Raw genomic sequence first — 16,706 nt, 5'->3', positions numbered from 1 at the left:
ACTATGTATTCAGATTATTTGTGTAGGCATTCAAAAAATTGTTTGAACGATGCAATTAAGCCTTCTGCTGGAAGCTCTTCTATGACGACAGTGCTGTTGCTATATATTTCTCTACACTTAATCTCTCCTCTTGTAGTGAGTGCCAGAAATATACCTGGAGAACAGAAGGACGACACTGGAGTTCCTGGTAGTTGGGGTTTTTAAGCTTAATTATGTGTATTTCAGAGAGCATTTGGACAATCCAATCAGACTGGAGAGGTCACAGATAAACAGGCACTCTCTCCCTTTAAGAAAGCTCATAGCAAACAATTGCATCAAGAGAGACAGTCAAACCACAAATGAGTTAATGTGACCACAAGCAAACCATACCTTGTTCGCTGAGCTGTAGCTGATTATTGTTTAATGAGGATTCATATCGGAATAGAGCTAGTAAAAAAATAAGGTATTTTTCATGAAACCATTGTCCCCTTTTTTACACTGAAAATTTTCAGCCTGTGATTAAGCAATGAAATCAAGGAGTTACTTCAGATTTACACAAGGGTCTTGAGAGCAGAACATGTCCCTCTGCCATATCTCCTGTAATTTTATATATACAAAAAGGATTTGTGATGTGTGTCAGAGTACAACCTCCACATTCAGATTATCCCATTAACAGGTTAGGCAGGGGGCTATAGATATGCAGTATAACCCAAAAACTGAATGGTGCTGATAAGAGACCTAAAGTTGCCATGTTTTGGCACCATGTGGGCCCAGATGCATAAAGGTACTTAGGGTCCTAAACCGCAGCTTTAGGCACTTAAGTCCCAGTGTTAGGCACCACTGTGATCCACAAACCCCCCCACTTGGATGCCATCTAAACTTGCTCAGTGCCTAAATTTTTGCTGTAAAAGTTCCCTCGGTCCTAGGTTTCTGCTTGTGGGCATATGCACTGTTGACTCACTCTACACGTCTGTATACCTATCTCCCGCCCACAGTCTCAATGCAATCCATGAACTGGGGAAAGATAGATGGAGGTGCGCCGATCTCACCCTTGAAGCCTAGATCCAGTACTGTCATAAATATAAAGGGAAGGGTAAACCCCTTTGAAATCCCTCCTGGCCGGGGAAAGCTCCTCTCACCTGTAAAGGGTTAAGAAGCTAAAGGTAACCTCGCTGGCACCTGACCAAGATGACCAATGAGGAGACAAGATACTTTCAAAAGCTGGGAGGAGGGAGAGAAACAAAGGGTCTGTGTGTCTGTCTATATTCTGTCTTGGCCGGGGATAGACCAGGAATGGAGTCTTAGAACTTTTAGTAAGTAATCTAGCTAGGTACGTGTTAGATTATGATTTCTTTAAATGGCTGACAAAAGAATTGTGCTGAATAGAATGACTATTTCTGTCTGTGTGTCTTTTTTGTAACTTAAGGTTTTGCCTAGAGGGGTTCTCTATGTTTTGAATCTAATTACCCTGTAAGGTATCTACCATCCTGATTTTACAGGGGGGATTTCTTTATTTCTATTTACTTCTATTTCTATTAAAAGTCTTCTTGTAAGAAAACTGAATGCATTTTCATTGTTCTCAGATCCAAGGGTTTGGGTCTGTGGTCACCTATGCAAATTGGTGAGACTCTTTATCCAACATTTCCCAGGAAAGGGGGGTGCAAGTGTTGGGAGGATTGTTCATTGTTCTTAAGATCCAAGGGTCTGGGTCTGTAGTCACCTAGGCAAATTGGTGAGGCTTTTTACCAAACCTTGTCCAGGAAGTGGGGTGCAAGGTTTTGGGAAGTATTTTGGGGGGAAAGACGCGTCCAAACAGCTCTTCCCCAGTAACCAGTATTAGTTTGGTGGTGGTAGCGGCCAATCCAAGGACAAAGGGTGGAATATTTTGTACCTTGGGGAAGTTTTGACCTAAGCTGGTCAAGATAAGCTTAGGAGGTTTTTCATACAGGTCCCCACATCTGTACCCTAGAGTTCAGAGTGGGGGAGGAACCTTGACAAGTACGCATGCTCAGACTGAGTTAGTCCTGTTCAAAATCTGGCTGGAGGAGGGGTATTGGTGGTCTTATAATTTTTAGCCCAGTGGTTAGAGCACTCACCTGGGATGTGAAGACCCAGGATAAATTCCCCCCTCAGGCAGAGGAGGAGAAAGGATTTGAACGAGGGGGGCGGTGTCTCTTATACCTCTCAGGAATGTGGTCTAACCACTAAGCTATGGCATATTCTGATGTGACTGAGGGAACGCTACATCTGTTGAAGCTGTTCCACTGTGTATTAATAATTAGAGTCACTGGACCGGAGAGGGAGCAAGAATGACTCTGTCTGGTGGTTAGGGGACTCATTTGGGTAGTAGGAGACCCACAGTTCAGTCTCCCTGACCCAGTGACTCTCTAACTGCACAGAACATAAGTCCTTTTAGGGATCCGGGTTGTAATGTTTTGTTTGTTTGCAATGTTATTGGTTGATTAAAAAAAAAGGTAGGTTTGATTTCATATTATTCAAATGATTTATAAAATTGTTCTGTTTCACACTTTGATCACACAGAAAGCATAAATGGGAGGCAAGGTCTGTCATTTCATCCAGAGGCAATGCAGCTAGGAACTAAAATTCTCACTAGACCAACAGATTCTGTTGAGTCCAAATTACAAAAATATTACATTCTTGTTGCACTATTCCTCTGTAATATGCATAGATCTGTCAGTGGCTGGCAACCATTAGCTATGTGTTTTGGTTCAAAAGTAAAGAAGAATTTTAATTTTACAGGCTGCTGTGCATTAGGGCAGTGTTTCTCAAATGCAGCCACAACAGCCTCCAAAGTATGGGCAGAGATTGCGGGGGCAAAGCAGCAGCCCCTCTGCCAAGTTGTTGCTCCTGGATGCACCACCTTGGTGTTTTTGCTGGTGCCACCAACAGGAATCAGTGCCCTTCACCATGCAGTCTCTTTGGGGGCTCTGGGCAGCCCCTCTAGAGACACATGGGGCCAATGTGCGTGGCAGCAGAGATGGCTCTGAGCTGTGGCATTCAGTCGCTAGGGCACTCCCTTGCTCCTGCCTGGCCTGGGCATGGGGAACCTGGGACTCCACAGGCAGCTGGTGAGTTCCTGACCCACTTTTCCCAGTGCAACACAGCTCAGGCTTGGGCTTCAGCCTCAGGGTGCCAGTGCTTGGGCTGGTGGGGGTCCCTTTTTAGTGTCAGAGTAGCCATCAGAAAGAGTTGGCGGCCACACTGAGGCCACCAAAAAATTTGTTGTGAGAACCCCTGCATTAGGGGCTAAATACCACTCTCCTTTCTCTCACACTCATTACGGTTTCTGCTGCATGAATAAGGCAAGCAGGATTTGCCCTGGGGCTGTTGTGTCACTGGTTTTGATTTTCTTCTGTCTTAGGAAAATCAAAAGTAGGCCTCTGTCTTAGGCCTGGTCTACACCCAAAACATAGGTCGGTCTAATAATGTTGCTCAAGTGTGTGAGCAATTCACATGCCTGAGACACGTAGTTGGGCCGACATAAGCCCTAGTACCGACACCATTGACCTAACTACTGCCTCTCAATGGGGGGGGGGGGTGGATTTACTACAGCAACAGAGACAGAAGGGATTTTCCTTCGCAAGTATGTACACTACACTGCCGTAGTTGCAGCACTGAAGCAGTGATGCTTGTAGAGTAGACACAGCATTACTGCTGCCTTTTAGTTCCTTAAAGACCTGTGAAAAGTATAATGCAGTCACATGGACACCACACCCCAAGTGACCCCCTGGCTGCTTTATGGCTGCCTCTGAATCAGAACTGAAGCGTGGAGGTTTTCCAGTAGTTTTACATTCATTTTTATGAATGGGCACTATCCAATACCTAAATTGGCTCCTGACCAGTCCTTTAGTGAGATGCTGGTAAATTGATGGCTCTCATCCTCCTTTAATAACGCTCTCATTGACAAACATTTGTTTCTCTACTTGCCTGGCAGCTGCTGCTACTAAACCACCAATAAGAATTGGAGATGGAAGCGACTGGTACTGCTGGATTGTTCACCCTCCCCAAGTGCCATATGTGGACTCAGTTTGTACAGCAAGGGAGTTAAGTCCTTTTTTGTAACTGTTCAATTGACCAAGGGGCTGTCAGCTCAGCTTCCATTAGGAGGTTGACAAACTCAGTCTCCGTGTCACCTGCTCCCCCACAAAGTCGCCCTTGAAATTGTTCCACCAAGGGTTAGGATTTGCGCCACACAGAGAAGGTCAGGAGGTCACCTCCTATACCAGTGGTCCTTGAGAAACCATCTGCTCATTGGCCCACAGTGCCTCCGCATTGATGTCCGACACCTCTCCCCCATATCTTTCTGCAGCCCTTGAAGAGCACAGCTCCTGTGACAGCTGTCCTGGCAGGGGCTTCCCAGACAACCACTGTTCTCAGCACCTTCCTTGGTGGGGAGGTTCCACAGATTAAAGAAGTATCCTGCAGGCACAGTGGGTGGCATCTTGCTTTGTCTTTCCCCAAGGCCTTGAGCTGGGGAAGACTCTAGCAGCGTGTGGCCATAGAATATCAGGGTTGGAAAGGACCTCAGGAGATCATCTAGTCCAACCCCCTGCTCAAAGCAGGGCCAATCCCCAATTTTTGCCCCAGATCCCTAAATGGCCCCCTCAAGGATTGAGCTCACAACCCTGAGTTTAGCAGGCCAATGCTCAAACCACTGAGCTATCCCTCCCCTCCAGAGGGCCATCTATCAAGCCCTCTCACCTTCTCCGCACACAGGTCTGGGTCCTGCAGAGCTGCCAGTGCAGGCTGCCACTGGGTCTGAGAGGGAGGCATGCTGCAGAGAACAGAAGGATGATGGACAAGATAGGTCTAAATAGTTGAATTTTCAGCTAATAGCAAACTGGCCTGCAAAGCCGCTCCCATGGGTTTTGGACACACGAGTGTTTTTGCCTGTAAACCTCTCATCTGAGCACCCATGTCAAGGAGTTCAGCTACTTTGTCTACTTGATTTCCCTGTGCAAACAAACCAGTGGACATGCAATTCTGGAGACTAGTTTTGAAAATTTGGCCTAAACAGCCCTGGCCCGTCTCTAATGTCAAGTGATTCAAAAGACCGCCAGGAGACAGATGAGAAAATGTCTCTCCTAAACTGAGAATAGGAAGAGTAACCAATTCAACAATACCCTCCTCTGGGGAGGCATTACTATTATATAGCACCTCATCACCTCACTGGGGTTTTGATTTTTTTTAATCGCCATAATGTAGCTGTCTATGCACCTTGACAAAGCAGCAATTTTTTAAAAAGTGGCCAAATCCTCAGCAGGTGCAAATCAGCATAGCTCCTCAGCTCCTGTAGCCTGAAGTCGGTGGATTTGGCCCACAGCATTAAAATGTTTACAGCAGAAAGGCATTAGGTGCATTATACTGTTCTATTTACTAATCAACCCTTTTACTGTTTGCAGTGTATGAATCCCAAAACTGGATTTCAACAATAGATGAACACTGGTAACAGAGGGGCACAAAATCATTTAATATTTCCCTGGAGAAATGACCAAGAGAAAATGCTTTAACAATAGCTGAAATTAAGCAAGAAAGAAAGAAAGGAAAAAAAGCTATGCAGTGGTCATCATTCAATAATTAATCCTAAGACTAGAAGAGAAGAAGAACTACGGCATTAGCTCACCCAGTCCATCTCCCTGTTCATGCTGGGTTGAGCCCTATCACATATTTATTAGCATTCTGCCCAATCTAGTTTTAAGTGTCCCAACTAATGGGGCTGCCATCACTTCTCCCCAGATTGTACCACAGCATAATACAACTCACTGCCAGGAAGCTTTTCCTAATATTCAGACTGAGGTTTTCCTTTGTTATTAAGCTCTTGCATTGTTGCTTATAGTTGTACGGCACTATAGAAGTCTACTGATCTCTTCCCCTCTCTCCATTATTTGCTCCATTGTTTTACTATGTCTAACTTCTATCCCAGTAACAAGGAGGTAACTCTTATACTATTCAGTACAACTTCCTGTTAGTTACAATGGACCAGACTGAACCTTCCTGCAAAACTAACAGCAGGGAGGCAACAAGTGAGACAGAGTTTACAATTCAGTTTCCATCAAATCTCTCTTTGAAGAGGTTCTTTGGGGGTCTATGAATGAGTGTGTGCAGGGAAATCTCTTGAATGTGCCTTTCCTTTGTTCTCCTGTCCGCCTAATCCCCTGAACCACTCATGCACACCTGCATTATATATGTGTACACTCAGACATATGAATGAACTGGTAAAATGATATGGACTCAAAATACCTGCAATATGCAGGTGAGACAACTCTAACTCCTTCACATAGGACCGTACCATTACCACCAAGATGGCCCAGTGTTTGGAGAAGAGCAGCTCATGGATGAAGAGCGGCTGGCTGAAGCTGAAGCCAAGAAGACCGAGGTTATGCTGTAAGGCAGACGAAAGCACTTTGAGTTTGTAGACACTGTGCAATGTCCTTTGGTTGAAGGTAAATGCCCACTATTGCTCAGTTCAGTCTGCAGCTAGGAGTGCTCCTGGATGGATTGCTGAAGCTAAGCTCTCACGTAGAAGCATACACAAGTCTCACTTTCTACCATCTCCAGTTGGCTAGGAGGCTCTGTCCCATCCTGGTGGACAATGATATATGCCTTTGTTACCTTCTGTCCAGACTACAGCCAGGCATTATACCTGGGCATGAAGCCTTCAGTCCTTAAGAAGCACTGGCTACCATGAACTTGTCAGACCTGTCCTCTAATTCCTACACTGGCTTCCCATAGAATATCCAGGCCAGTTCAAGGTCTTGGTCCTTATCACTAAGGCTCTCAATGGCTTGGGCCCAGTATATCTAAAACATTGCCTAAAGCTCCAGGATGAAGACTATGGCAGACCACTTAGTTTCATTTTGCTAGAGAAATTTTCTACCATAAGGGTCAAGCTCATCTTGTAGGACACAGAGCTTTCTCGAGGTGGTCCAAAACAAGATTAAGAACCATCACAAACCTCCTCACCTTCCACACCTGCCTGTTCTAATGTAAGCACAGAGCAACGTGTTCATATCTAAAAAACCCCTAAACAAAAGCCTGCTAAAACACTCACCTGCAGTCACAATTCCCCACTTGGGGAGTGAGCAGATGAGAGAGAGAATGAACCACCTGTGACAGCTGTTAGTCACATTGCTTAATGCCCAACTGGAAGGTGCTCAGATACACCAATGATGAGGGCAGGATGAGGATAGAATAGTATTCTGTGCAAGCCCTGCTTATGTGAGTGGGGATCCAGACACCGAGTCATGATTAACTGCTTCAAGCATTTAGGCATGGTGTATCCTCCAGGATATCTGCGGCCATATGATTGGAGAATGCGGCCCCAAAGCCACCACCCCATGAATAACTTTCACTGGTCCTAAGGCAGGAGGAGGGGAGAAATTGCAGAGGATACTGCAAGGATAGCATACTGTTATCTTCTCTATTGTCATCATCCCCACCCTCCCAGGAGAGATCCAGCCAAGACCTCGGAATCTATGAAAGGAAGATCTGCCTGAAGATTCGCCATTACCATGAGCTACTTCCAAATACATATTGTAGAGGGAGTGAATAGGGAAGGAGAAGAAAAAAATCCCAGTGTACAGTAATCAGTGAATAGGCAATATCAAGGGTTGAGTTTCTATGTATGAACTCCAAGGAAAATGGCCAAGCATCACTGAAAACAGTGCTTTGGCTCTTAGGGCAACTGTTTCCTTCAGTGCAATGTAAGTAACTAAATCTGGGACCTGTCCTTGCACTGAACTGGAGACCTTCTCCTCTCAAGGGAATGCAATCTGTCACTTTGCCACCGCTGATGCACCATATAAAATTGTAATCCTCTCTGAGGAGATTAATCTACATGTCCCAGTCCACATGACTTGACAAGCATTCAGGTTTCAAACCAAAGTATTTTGGAGTTGCTGTGTCTGGCATATTTCTGCATCATAGTGGAATTTACATTAAAACCAGATCACAAGTACACAAAACAAAACCCACACCTCTGTATTTATTAAAACAAGCTGAGATTTCCCAGTTAAATGTATATAATTTTGAATAGACAGCCCTCTGTGTTATATGCAAAACAATTTACTTACATTAGCTTTTGACCTTGATTTGCCATTTAGAGCATTTGGACCAAATTCATCTCATGTGTAACTCCACTGAAGTCAATGGAGCACCACCAGGATTCAATCTGTATTTATTTATTTTCCTAAATTCACTCCCATTTTCCCTTTACTAATGCAATTCCTTTCTCACACAGAATTTGATCAGGGTCCTATATATGCTGGATTTTTCCCTATTAAAGCCGAGACTGTGAAGAGACCCTCCTCCTCTTGCAGAGACTGCTGCCTCCTAGTGTCCACTAGGACACTAGCTACCCCAAAGGGGGCAGAGGGGGAGCAGAACCATGCCCTTCTTAGCCACACTTGGCAGCAAAGCTGGTCGAGCATGCTGGGGGACTGCATGTGGCATCCCCTTAAAAGATGCACCAGTTAGCATGCTCCCCTGGCATATTAGGGCACTCCAGCATTCAGTGTCCCCCTAGTGCTCATTGCAGGGCAGTGTAGTTCCACACAGCCTATTTGGTGCAATTGAGCCCTTAAAGGGCAAGATTCCTGATTTGCAGTAAGGGACTTTTTTTGTCACCTCCAAATAGAGAATAAGAAAATTAAAAATTACACATATATATTGTGACAAAATGGCCAATGTTGGTATGGGGGGTCCCACGCTTTTCTTGGCAGGGGGCTAAGATGCTACCCCTTGCCCCTGCTCTTGGCCCAAGTAGGTGGTAGAGGAGGGAAGCAGGGGAGGGGTCTGGGTTTGCTCCTCACTCTGAGCCCCAGGCCCTCTCCACCCCTGCAGGTTTCTTACCCTCTTCAGTAGGGCTACCCTGGGTCCTTGATGCTGGGGGAGGGAGTCTCCCTTCCTTCTGTTCTCTGACCTTTTGAGTCTCAGCAACACACCTCCAAACTTCAGTCCTCTCTCCTTCCTCACACACCCTGACTGTGTGAGTGTGTGTGTGTGTGTGGGGAGGGGGGGGGTATTAGGTTCCTGACAGGGCTTCAATTGACTACAGGTGCTCCAATTAACCTGTAGCAACCCTCCCTAGTCTATAGGGAACCAAGCCTTAATTAGCCTAGGGCTTATATATTTCCCTTCTACCACTGCTCCCTAGCCCTGCTGTATCACAATATCCATAACAGTGGTTCATTGAGATCTGAAATGGACCTTGCAGTTGACAGTCAAAGGGATCTATTTCATCCCACTATCATCAATGACTACCAAAACAGATAGGTGATGGTGCCAAATCTTGCTTCTGCTCCTGCTTCCATTGAAATCAAGAGGGTGAAACTCTTAACTGGGTCTCTCCCTTGCGGAGTGGGGTACATATTTTAAGGGGTGTTCTCCAGCCTTCTCATATATATATATTACAAATCCAATTGTGTTCATGGATTTTGCAGAAGGGTCTTCCATGCTAGTCACTGGTAAAGGCTTTGCAGATGGACTTTCCAGTTTAATTTTTTAAAGTGAAAATTGTGGTACCTCTGTTTTTACAAGAACATGACTGATCTGCAGAAATTCCTCTGAATATTTCACTTAAATTGTTTAAGGTACTCTAAGAACTCAATTACATATTGAGACCATTCATTTCCCGGTTAAAACTGCAAAATTAGCACTGGACTGAATGCTCCCTGTAGTTCTCATATTTGAAAACTAGGCTCTGCTTCACTCAAAGTTGTCTGCTGACTAAATAACCAGAGATCACAAGCTTAGAAGGAGTCAGTAGAATCTCTGGTTTCAATTATAGTCCAGGTGCTTGATCTGGGAGCCTTAAACAGTTGTTTTAATATTGAGGAAGCACAATTATTTCTAATCTTTTTACCTATGAAGCAGAAAGATATTTAAGAAATATGTTCACGGCATAGGGCAGAATGACTTGTGATTGAATTACAGTAGAGAGAGAAAGATGAATGCATGTGACATCTGCAAGTGTTACTGAAGATTCAAGGAAAGGAGATTATGGCAAATGAAGGGCTTTATTAGAAAATAGCCATTTTGCATACATGACAGTCTTACATCACAGCATTTACTGTCATGTAATTCATCACTTCATTTCAACCTTACACTTTGTAGGCTCCTGCAATTGCTGTGCAGAACCCCTTTGAAAATCTACAAAGGCAACCTGACAGGAACTGCTTTTAAAACACTCGAAGAGCCTGCCTGGAAGTTTGTGTGTGTGGAGGGTTGTTTTGGTTTTAAGTATTTATGAAACTATAAATAGGAAGCCCAATTCTTCACTGCCTTGCCCCTTGGATAGTCAATTATGCCTGCAGAGTGAAGGAAAGGAAAGAGAACCTCAGAGGTTCTGGGTAAAAGTATGCAAATGTAAGATTTTTCTTTATTGACATTTTATTTAGTAATAAAAAATCTGGAAATCTCAATGTATTTTCCCCTTTTCTCCACTGTGTATTCAGCGCCCCCAACATACTGTTATGTGTAGTCTAGCCAGAAATACTAAAGAGTTACATTGTAACGTAAAGGGACACTGTCAAAGTAAGGACCCAATCCTGAAAACACATAAGCACATGCTCAACTTTAAGCACATAGTAGCCGCTTTGACTGGTCAATGAACCAGGACTGGACAGGACTACCAGGGTCACAAATCCAGTCCCCTGCTATTGCAGGCAACCCTGTCATATCACCCGCATTAATAAACCTATCAAGTTCATCTTCAAACTAGTTGTTTTCCTCCATTACTCCTATTGGAAGGCTGTTCCAAAACCTAACAGAACTGCTTGTGTGCTTAAAGTACATGCGTAAAGGTTTCCATGACCAGGGGCTAAAAATTTGGGACATAATTCTTTAAAAACAAAAGTTTTTATACAGCTGAAGCCCAGCAGAAATATTTCCTCAAATTCCAATTAAAACCAGTGAAAGTTAAACAAATATGTATTTCCTGTAGTGTCTGAAATCCAAAGATTTTAGAAACTAAAACTCATTATAAATAGAATGAAAGTGGCTGCCCTGGACTTTCATTTTCCAAACTGAGAGACATAAAGGATAAACACAGTGCAAACATAGTGACAAATACACTGGGTTTTAAAACTTCTCTCTCTGAAATGCAAAGATGAGAAAAGGGGGGATTATAAAGCTGCTAACACCACAAATACCTTCTGAATACTCTGTTTTTTTGCCCTGTGTTGTCATGTCCTGAATAACAAAAAAAGGATCAATTTATGAATGGTAAATAATGAATAATTATCCTCCAGGATATTTGTGTCTACCATGGTTTACCAAGAAAGTTTATATAATCTTTGCATCTCAATAACTGATCCTCCAAAACAAACCAACATATTAATGTCAAATATTTTTAAGCTCTATGGGGACATTAATTCATTTTTTATTAAACTAAAAAACAAAACATAAAACAAAAAAACCTTCCCCTCTGTGAGCTGCATGGATTAGTATGTATGCGATCAAAGAATTAATCAGATATGGGCCTAGGGTCTTTTATGTTTGTTCATACTTGCTGGAAATTGAAGGACCAGCTTGTGATTTCAGTGACCCCAGTGTAAATCCAGAGTAACCCTGTTAACTCTGATGGAGTTATTCCATATTTACATCAGTATCACCGGGATCAGAAACAGGTCTGGGAAGAAATGTTCTCTTAATAACATATTTTCCCATAAACTTCTTATTGAATTTCATGCTGTTGAAGAGCACTAGAATGGCAGCTCTGGAGGTTAACATATTAATCCACAAGTTAGGCACATCATTCGATTGTGCCATTCGGTTTTTCTTCCTTCTCCTTGCTGTTTTATTATTGCTCTGGGTGTTCCTGGTTTGCTGCTAGCACCACTTCTGATTTATACCAGCAATGAGTCATAATTCTTGTGTTTTAAATGCAATTTTGTTTTGTTTCTTTTATGTATGGAATCACCTCCCCCACATAACTCTGACAGCAATGGGCCATATCCTCAGACGGTTTATATCAGTGTATTTATGCCATTTTATACCAGCTGATCATCAAGCCCAGTATTTTTATATAATGCCCCTCTAATAATGAAATAATTATGAGGACAAAGATGGCCAGATCCTCAGGTCCACTAGAGCTAGGCTTGGTACACATGGATCATAGAAATCTAGGACCGGAACGGACCTTGAGAAGTCTTCAAGTCCAGCTCCCTGCACTGAGACAGGAACAAGTAAACCTAGATAATCCCTGACAGGTGTTTATCTAACCCGTTCTTTAAAACCTCCACTGATGGGGATTCTACAACCTCTCTTGGAAGCCTCTTCCAGAGCTTAACTACTATCATTAGAAAGTTTTTCCTAATATCTAACCTAAATCTCCCTTGCTGCAGATTAAGTACATTACTTCTCATCCTACCTTCAGTGGGCATGGAGAATAATTGATCACCATCCTCTTTATAACAGCCCTCAATGTATTTGAAGACTGTTATCAGGTCCCACACCTCCAAGTCTTCTTTTCTCAAGAAAAGACATGTCCAGTTTTATTTTTGAACTATTCCTCAGGAGGTCAATGGGGACATTAATATTTTTCTGCCCCTTTTCTGCCTCCCATCCACCAATCCTGGGGACAATTCGGACCTGCCCCACCCATAAACAGCCCACCAAGTGGTCATTCTGCTGGTTCGTGATCACAGGAGCAAAGCATGTTCCAGCCATGCCTCTGCTACCTCCTAAGGCTTTTTCATTTTGGAAGTGGGAGGGGGGAAAGAGAGAGGTCTCCAGCATTGTTCCATGTCACCCTTAATTCCCCAGCCATGTACACATTTCACAAGGCTTTACGTCACGGTGAGCAGTCAAATGTGGCTGAACGCATTGCCTGCTGGCGTCCCTCATTATCCATCTGAATGTAGGCCATGGGCCATCACTCTAGAGAAGGTCCAGGGAAATGACCGACTGCTGGCCTGGGGAGTCAGACCCATATGTAGATGGGCACCATGCAGGGGTCAAAGTAAAATTTCTCTCTTACCGGTATGGGGGTGGGGGCGGCAGCTTTGCCCCCAAGAAGGCCCTGATTTAGCAAGGTGCTGAAAACCAGGCATGTGCTTAAGTACCTTAGCACAGCAGAGGCCACTGATGCGCCAAGAAACATACACTTCAATATATGCTCCCCTTCTATGGGCCAAAAATCACAGGCTGTATGTGCCTTCAGGCGCTGCTCCTGCAGCTCCCATTGGCTGCAGTTCCTGGCCAATGGGAGCTGCAGAGCAGGCGATTGTGGCGGGAGCAGTGCCCCCCCGGATGCCCCTCCCCCAGGAGGTGCAGTGACGTGCCAGTTGGAGCCGGGTAAGGAGCTGCCAGCCCTGCCGACTCTCCCTCCCCCCCAGCAGGGGTCCTGGGATGCACAACAACGCCCGCCCGCCTGCCCCCCACCCCAGCACAGGTCCCAGGCCACATGGCGCTGCTGCCCCCCTCCCAGTGCCAGCCAGGGTCCCAGGCCAAGCACCACTGCCCTCCTCTCCCCCAGCCCCTGCAGGGTCCCAGTCCATCCCCCTAGCACCGCTGGCACCTCTGGACTCCCCCCTCCCCCCGCCCCGAGCACCCATAGCCTTCCAACTCAAGTTTTAGTTAGGGGTATATAGTAAAAGCCGTGGACAGGTCACAGGCCATGAATTTTTGTTTACTGCCCATGACTTTTACTAAAAATACCCATGACTAAAATGTAGCTTTAATTATACTGCCTTCTTTGGCATGTTAAATAGAAGTGAACTAAAATGTAAAAGGGTTACACTGACTAAGACCTGACCTAGATGGATGGATCTCTAGGAGTATAGTATTGTAATATCATACGTTTCTGAAGTGTCAGACATATGCTTAACTATTTTTACAAGGCCATCTGTTTAAAAACAAGTGCAGCTGGCTGATAAAGTGAGCTCCTGTTCTACAATTATTTCTTGTAATATAAACGTATTGATAAGAAGTCTAGAGGAGAGGCATACATTTATCTCTACATGGTTCATTACACCCCTGAAAGGAAGTGCGTCAGCACACAAAAGGTCACAATAAAGTCTAACAGAGAAAGTAATAACTATACTTGTGAGATTGTGGATGAGTAAATTTCACTCAAGCTTCCTAGGTTCCAAACATGCCCAGCCAAATCTCTCAAAAGGTCCTGTGATCTGTGAAGATCTGTACACAAACCTGCAGCAGGGTCCTCTATCCAATTTGGCTTAGCTGTGCTGGTTGGACTCCTTCCCACCAGCGCCTGTTACCTGTATGTTTATCCCTTTCACAAGATTCACATTTTATTAAAATTATACTCTATCAGATGGGTGACTCAGCCACTGGGAACACATTTCTGTAGTACACCGGACAGGCGGTATGTCCCTCCCACCTTCTAGAAGGAGGGCCCACAGAGAGGATAATATGCCCCTGTCAAGGCTGAATCCCTACTCTGTCACTCTGAATGGGGAAGTGGGGGCCTGCAAGGATTTAAAAAATTAAGAGCTGCCACTCCAGGCTTATATTAAACTCCCAAGGTTACAGCTTCTCTGACCTTGGGTTGGTAAACACTGCCACCACCCAAATGCAAAAAAAACCCATTTGAACCCGGGAAGGAGCACTTGGGAATTCCTCCCTGTGGGATACCCTCAAGCCCTTTCACCCCCTCCAGGGAAGAGCTGAGAAAGAAAACAGGGGAAATTAGCTGTGGCTCTCAGCTAATCAAACAACATGAACAAACCTTTTAGAACACCAAAAATCCAATCCTGTTCTTTAAAAAAGGTAAATTTTATTAAAAAAAACAAAAAGGGAAAAAAATACATCTGGAACTCAGGCTTTTTGCTACATCTTAAAAGAAACAATTACAAAAATTAAGCACCCAAAACAGCTTTCTTTGGGGTTTAGCTTAAAGGTTACAAGCAAACAAAAGCATCAGGGGTTAGCACAGAGGAGATCCACATGCCTTAAAAATAAACAGAAATAAACCTGATTGCGTATAGCTAAACATTCTGGTCTACTTACACATCTGGAGTTCAGATACGTAGTTCTAGGTATGATCTGATGATTTATGATCATACCTGGCTTATGGCTTGTCATAAATATAAAGGGAAGGGTAAACCCCTTTAAAATTTCTCCTGGCCAGAGGAAAAATCCTCTCACCTGTAAAGGGTTAAGAAGCTAAAGGTAACCTCGCTGGCACCTGACCAAAATGACCAATGAGGAGACAAGATACTTTCAAAAGCTGGGAGGAGGGAGAGAAACAAAGGGTCTGTATGTCTGTTGGTATGCTGCTTTTACCGGGGATAGACCAGGAATGGAGTCTTAGAACTTTTAGTAAGTAATCTAGCTAGGTATGTGTTAGATTATGATTTCTTTAAATGGCTGAGAAAAGAATTGTGCTGAATAGAATGACTATTTCTGTCTGTGTATCTTTTTTGTAACTTAAGGTTTTGCCTAGAGGGAGTCTCTATGTTTTGAATCTAATTACCCTGTAAGGTACCTACCATCCTGATTTTACAGGGGTGATTCCTTTACTCCTATTTACTTCTATTTCTATTAAAAGTCTTCTTGTAAGAAAACTGAATGTTTTTTCATTGTTCTCAGATCCAAGGGTTTGGGCCTGTGGTCACCTATGCAAATTGGTGAGGATTTTTACCAAACCTTTCCCAGAAAGTGGGGTGCAAGGATTGGGAGGATTTTGGGGGGAAAGACGTGTCCAAACTACATTTCCCAGTAAACCAGTTAGAGTTTGGTGGTGGCAGCGGTTATTCCAAGGACAAAGGATAAAATTAATTTGTACCTTGGGGAAGTTTTAACCTAAGCTGCTAAAAGTAAGCTTAGGAGGTTTTCATGCAGGTCCCCACATCTGTACCCTAGAGTTCAGAGTGGGGGAGGAACCTTGACACGGCTGCTCTGTCCCACCAGCCTAGAGAACAACAGACAAAGGGAAAGTTTCTTTCCCCATTTTAAAAAGTTCTAGCCTTCCCATTGGCTCTTTTGCCCAGGTGCCCACCTTTTTTTAAAAAAAATCCTGGGGGACTTTTTAACCCTTTACAGGTGAAGCAAGTAAAGAACAGTAAAAAACCAAAAAAAAACCAAAAGGGATTTTACAGCTAAATGGCTTGCTGGCTGCCCATCAAAGGGAGCAATCCCCTGACTTTATTTATCACAGCCCCCATACAGGCAAGTTTGTCCTGAGATTCTGAGTCTCCCACTCCCATGGGCATTACTGGAGAAGGAGGACAGCCGTGAAAGAAGTATAGCACCAGTGGCTTCTCTAGTGCCATGTCTTACCATTCACTTGGCTTTGTCTCTGTCACTTTGTTTTGATTTGCACATAATGGAGACAAGTGAATCCTTAGCTCTCATCTCAGTGAGAAGAGGAACATCAGAAAACTACTTAGAGAGAGGTATTATTATCATTACTACCTAGGCAACAATACATCCCATCAATTCCACCACCAGCTTAGAGCCATACTGACCCATTTGCCCAGACTGCTGCTGTTCTTGATTTTAAGTGTCTTACTTACTGGCCACTAGGTGGCAAAAGAAACTTGGTGACCTTAAAGAGGAAGGCAGAAGATGTCAAATCCAGGATTGCACAATCTCGGCTCCAGCCCCACTTTTTTGGAAGGGGACTTTTATTTCCCTAACTGGAAAATGAATGCTCAAGATATGAGTGGGGTATCACCAGTGTATGTCTTCGCCTATTTTATTACTGTTACCCCTGCCCTAACATGTTATGTGTGTGTGAT

The sequence above is a fragment of the Lepidochelys kempii genome, chromosome 6 (genome assembly GCF_965140285.1).
Source record: "Lepidochelys kempii isolate rLepKem1 chromosome 6, rLepKem1.hap1, whole genome shotgun sequence".
NCBI classification, from domain to species: Eukaryota; Metazoa; Chordata; order Testudines; family Cheloniidae; genus Lepidochelys; species Lepidochelys kempii.
Note: the sequence above shows the minus strand (reverse complement) of the source record.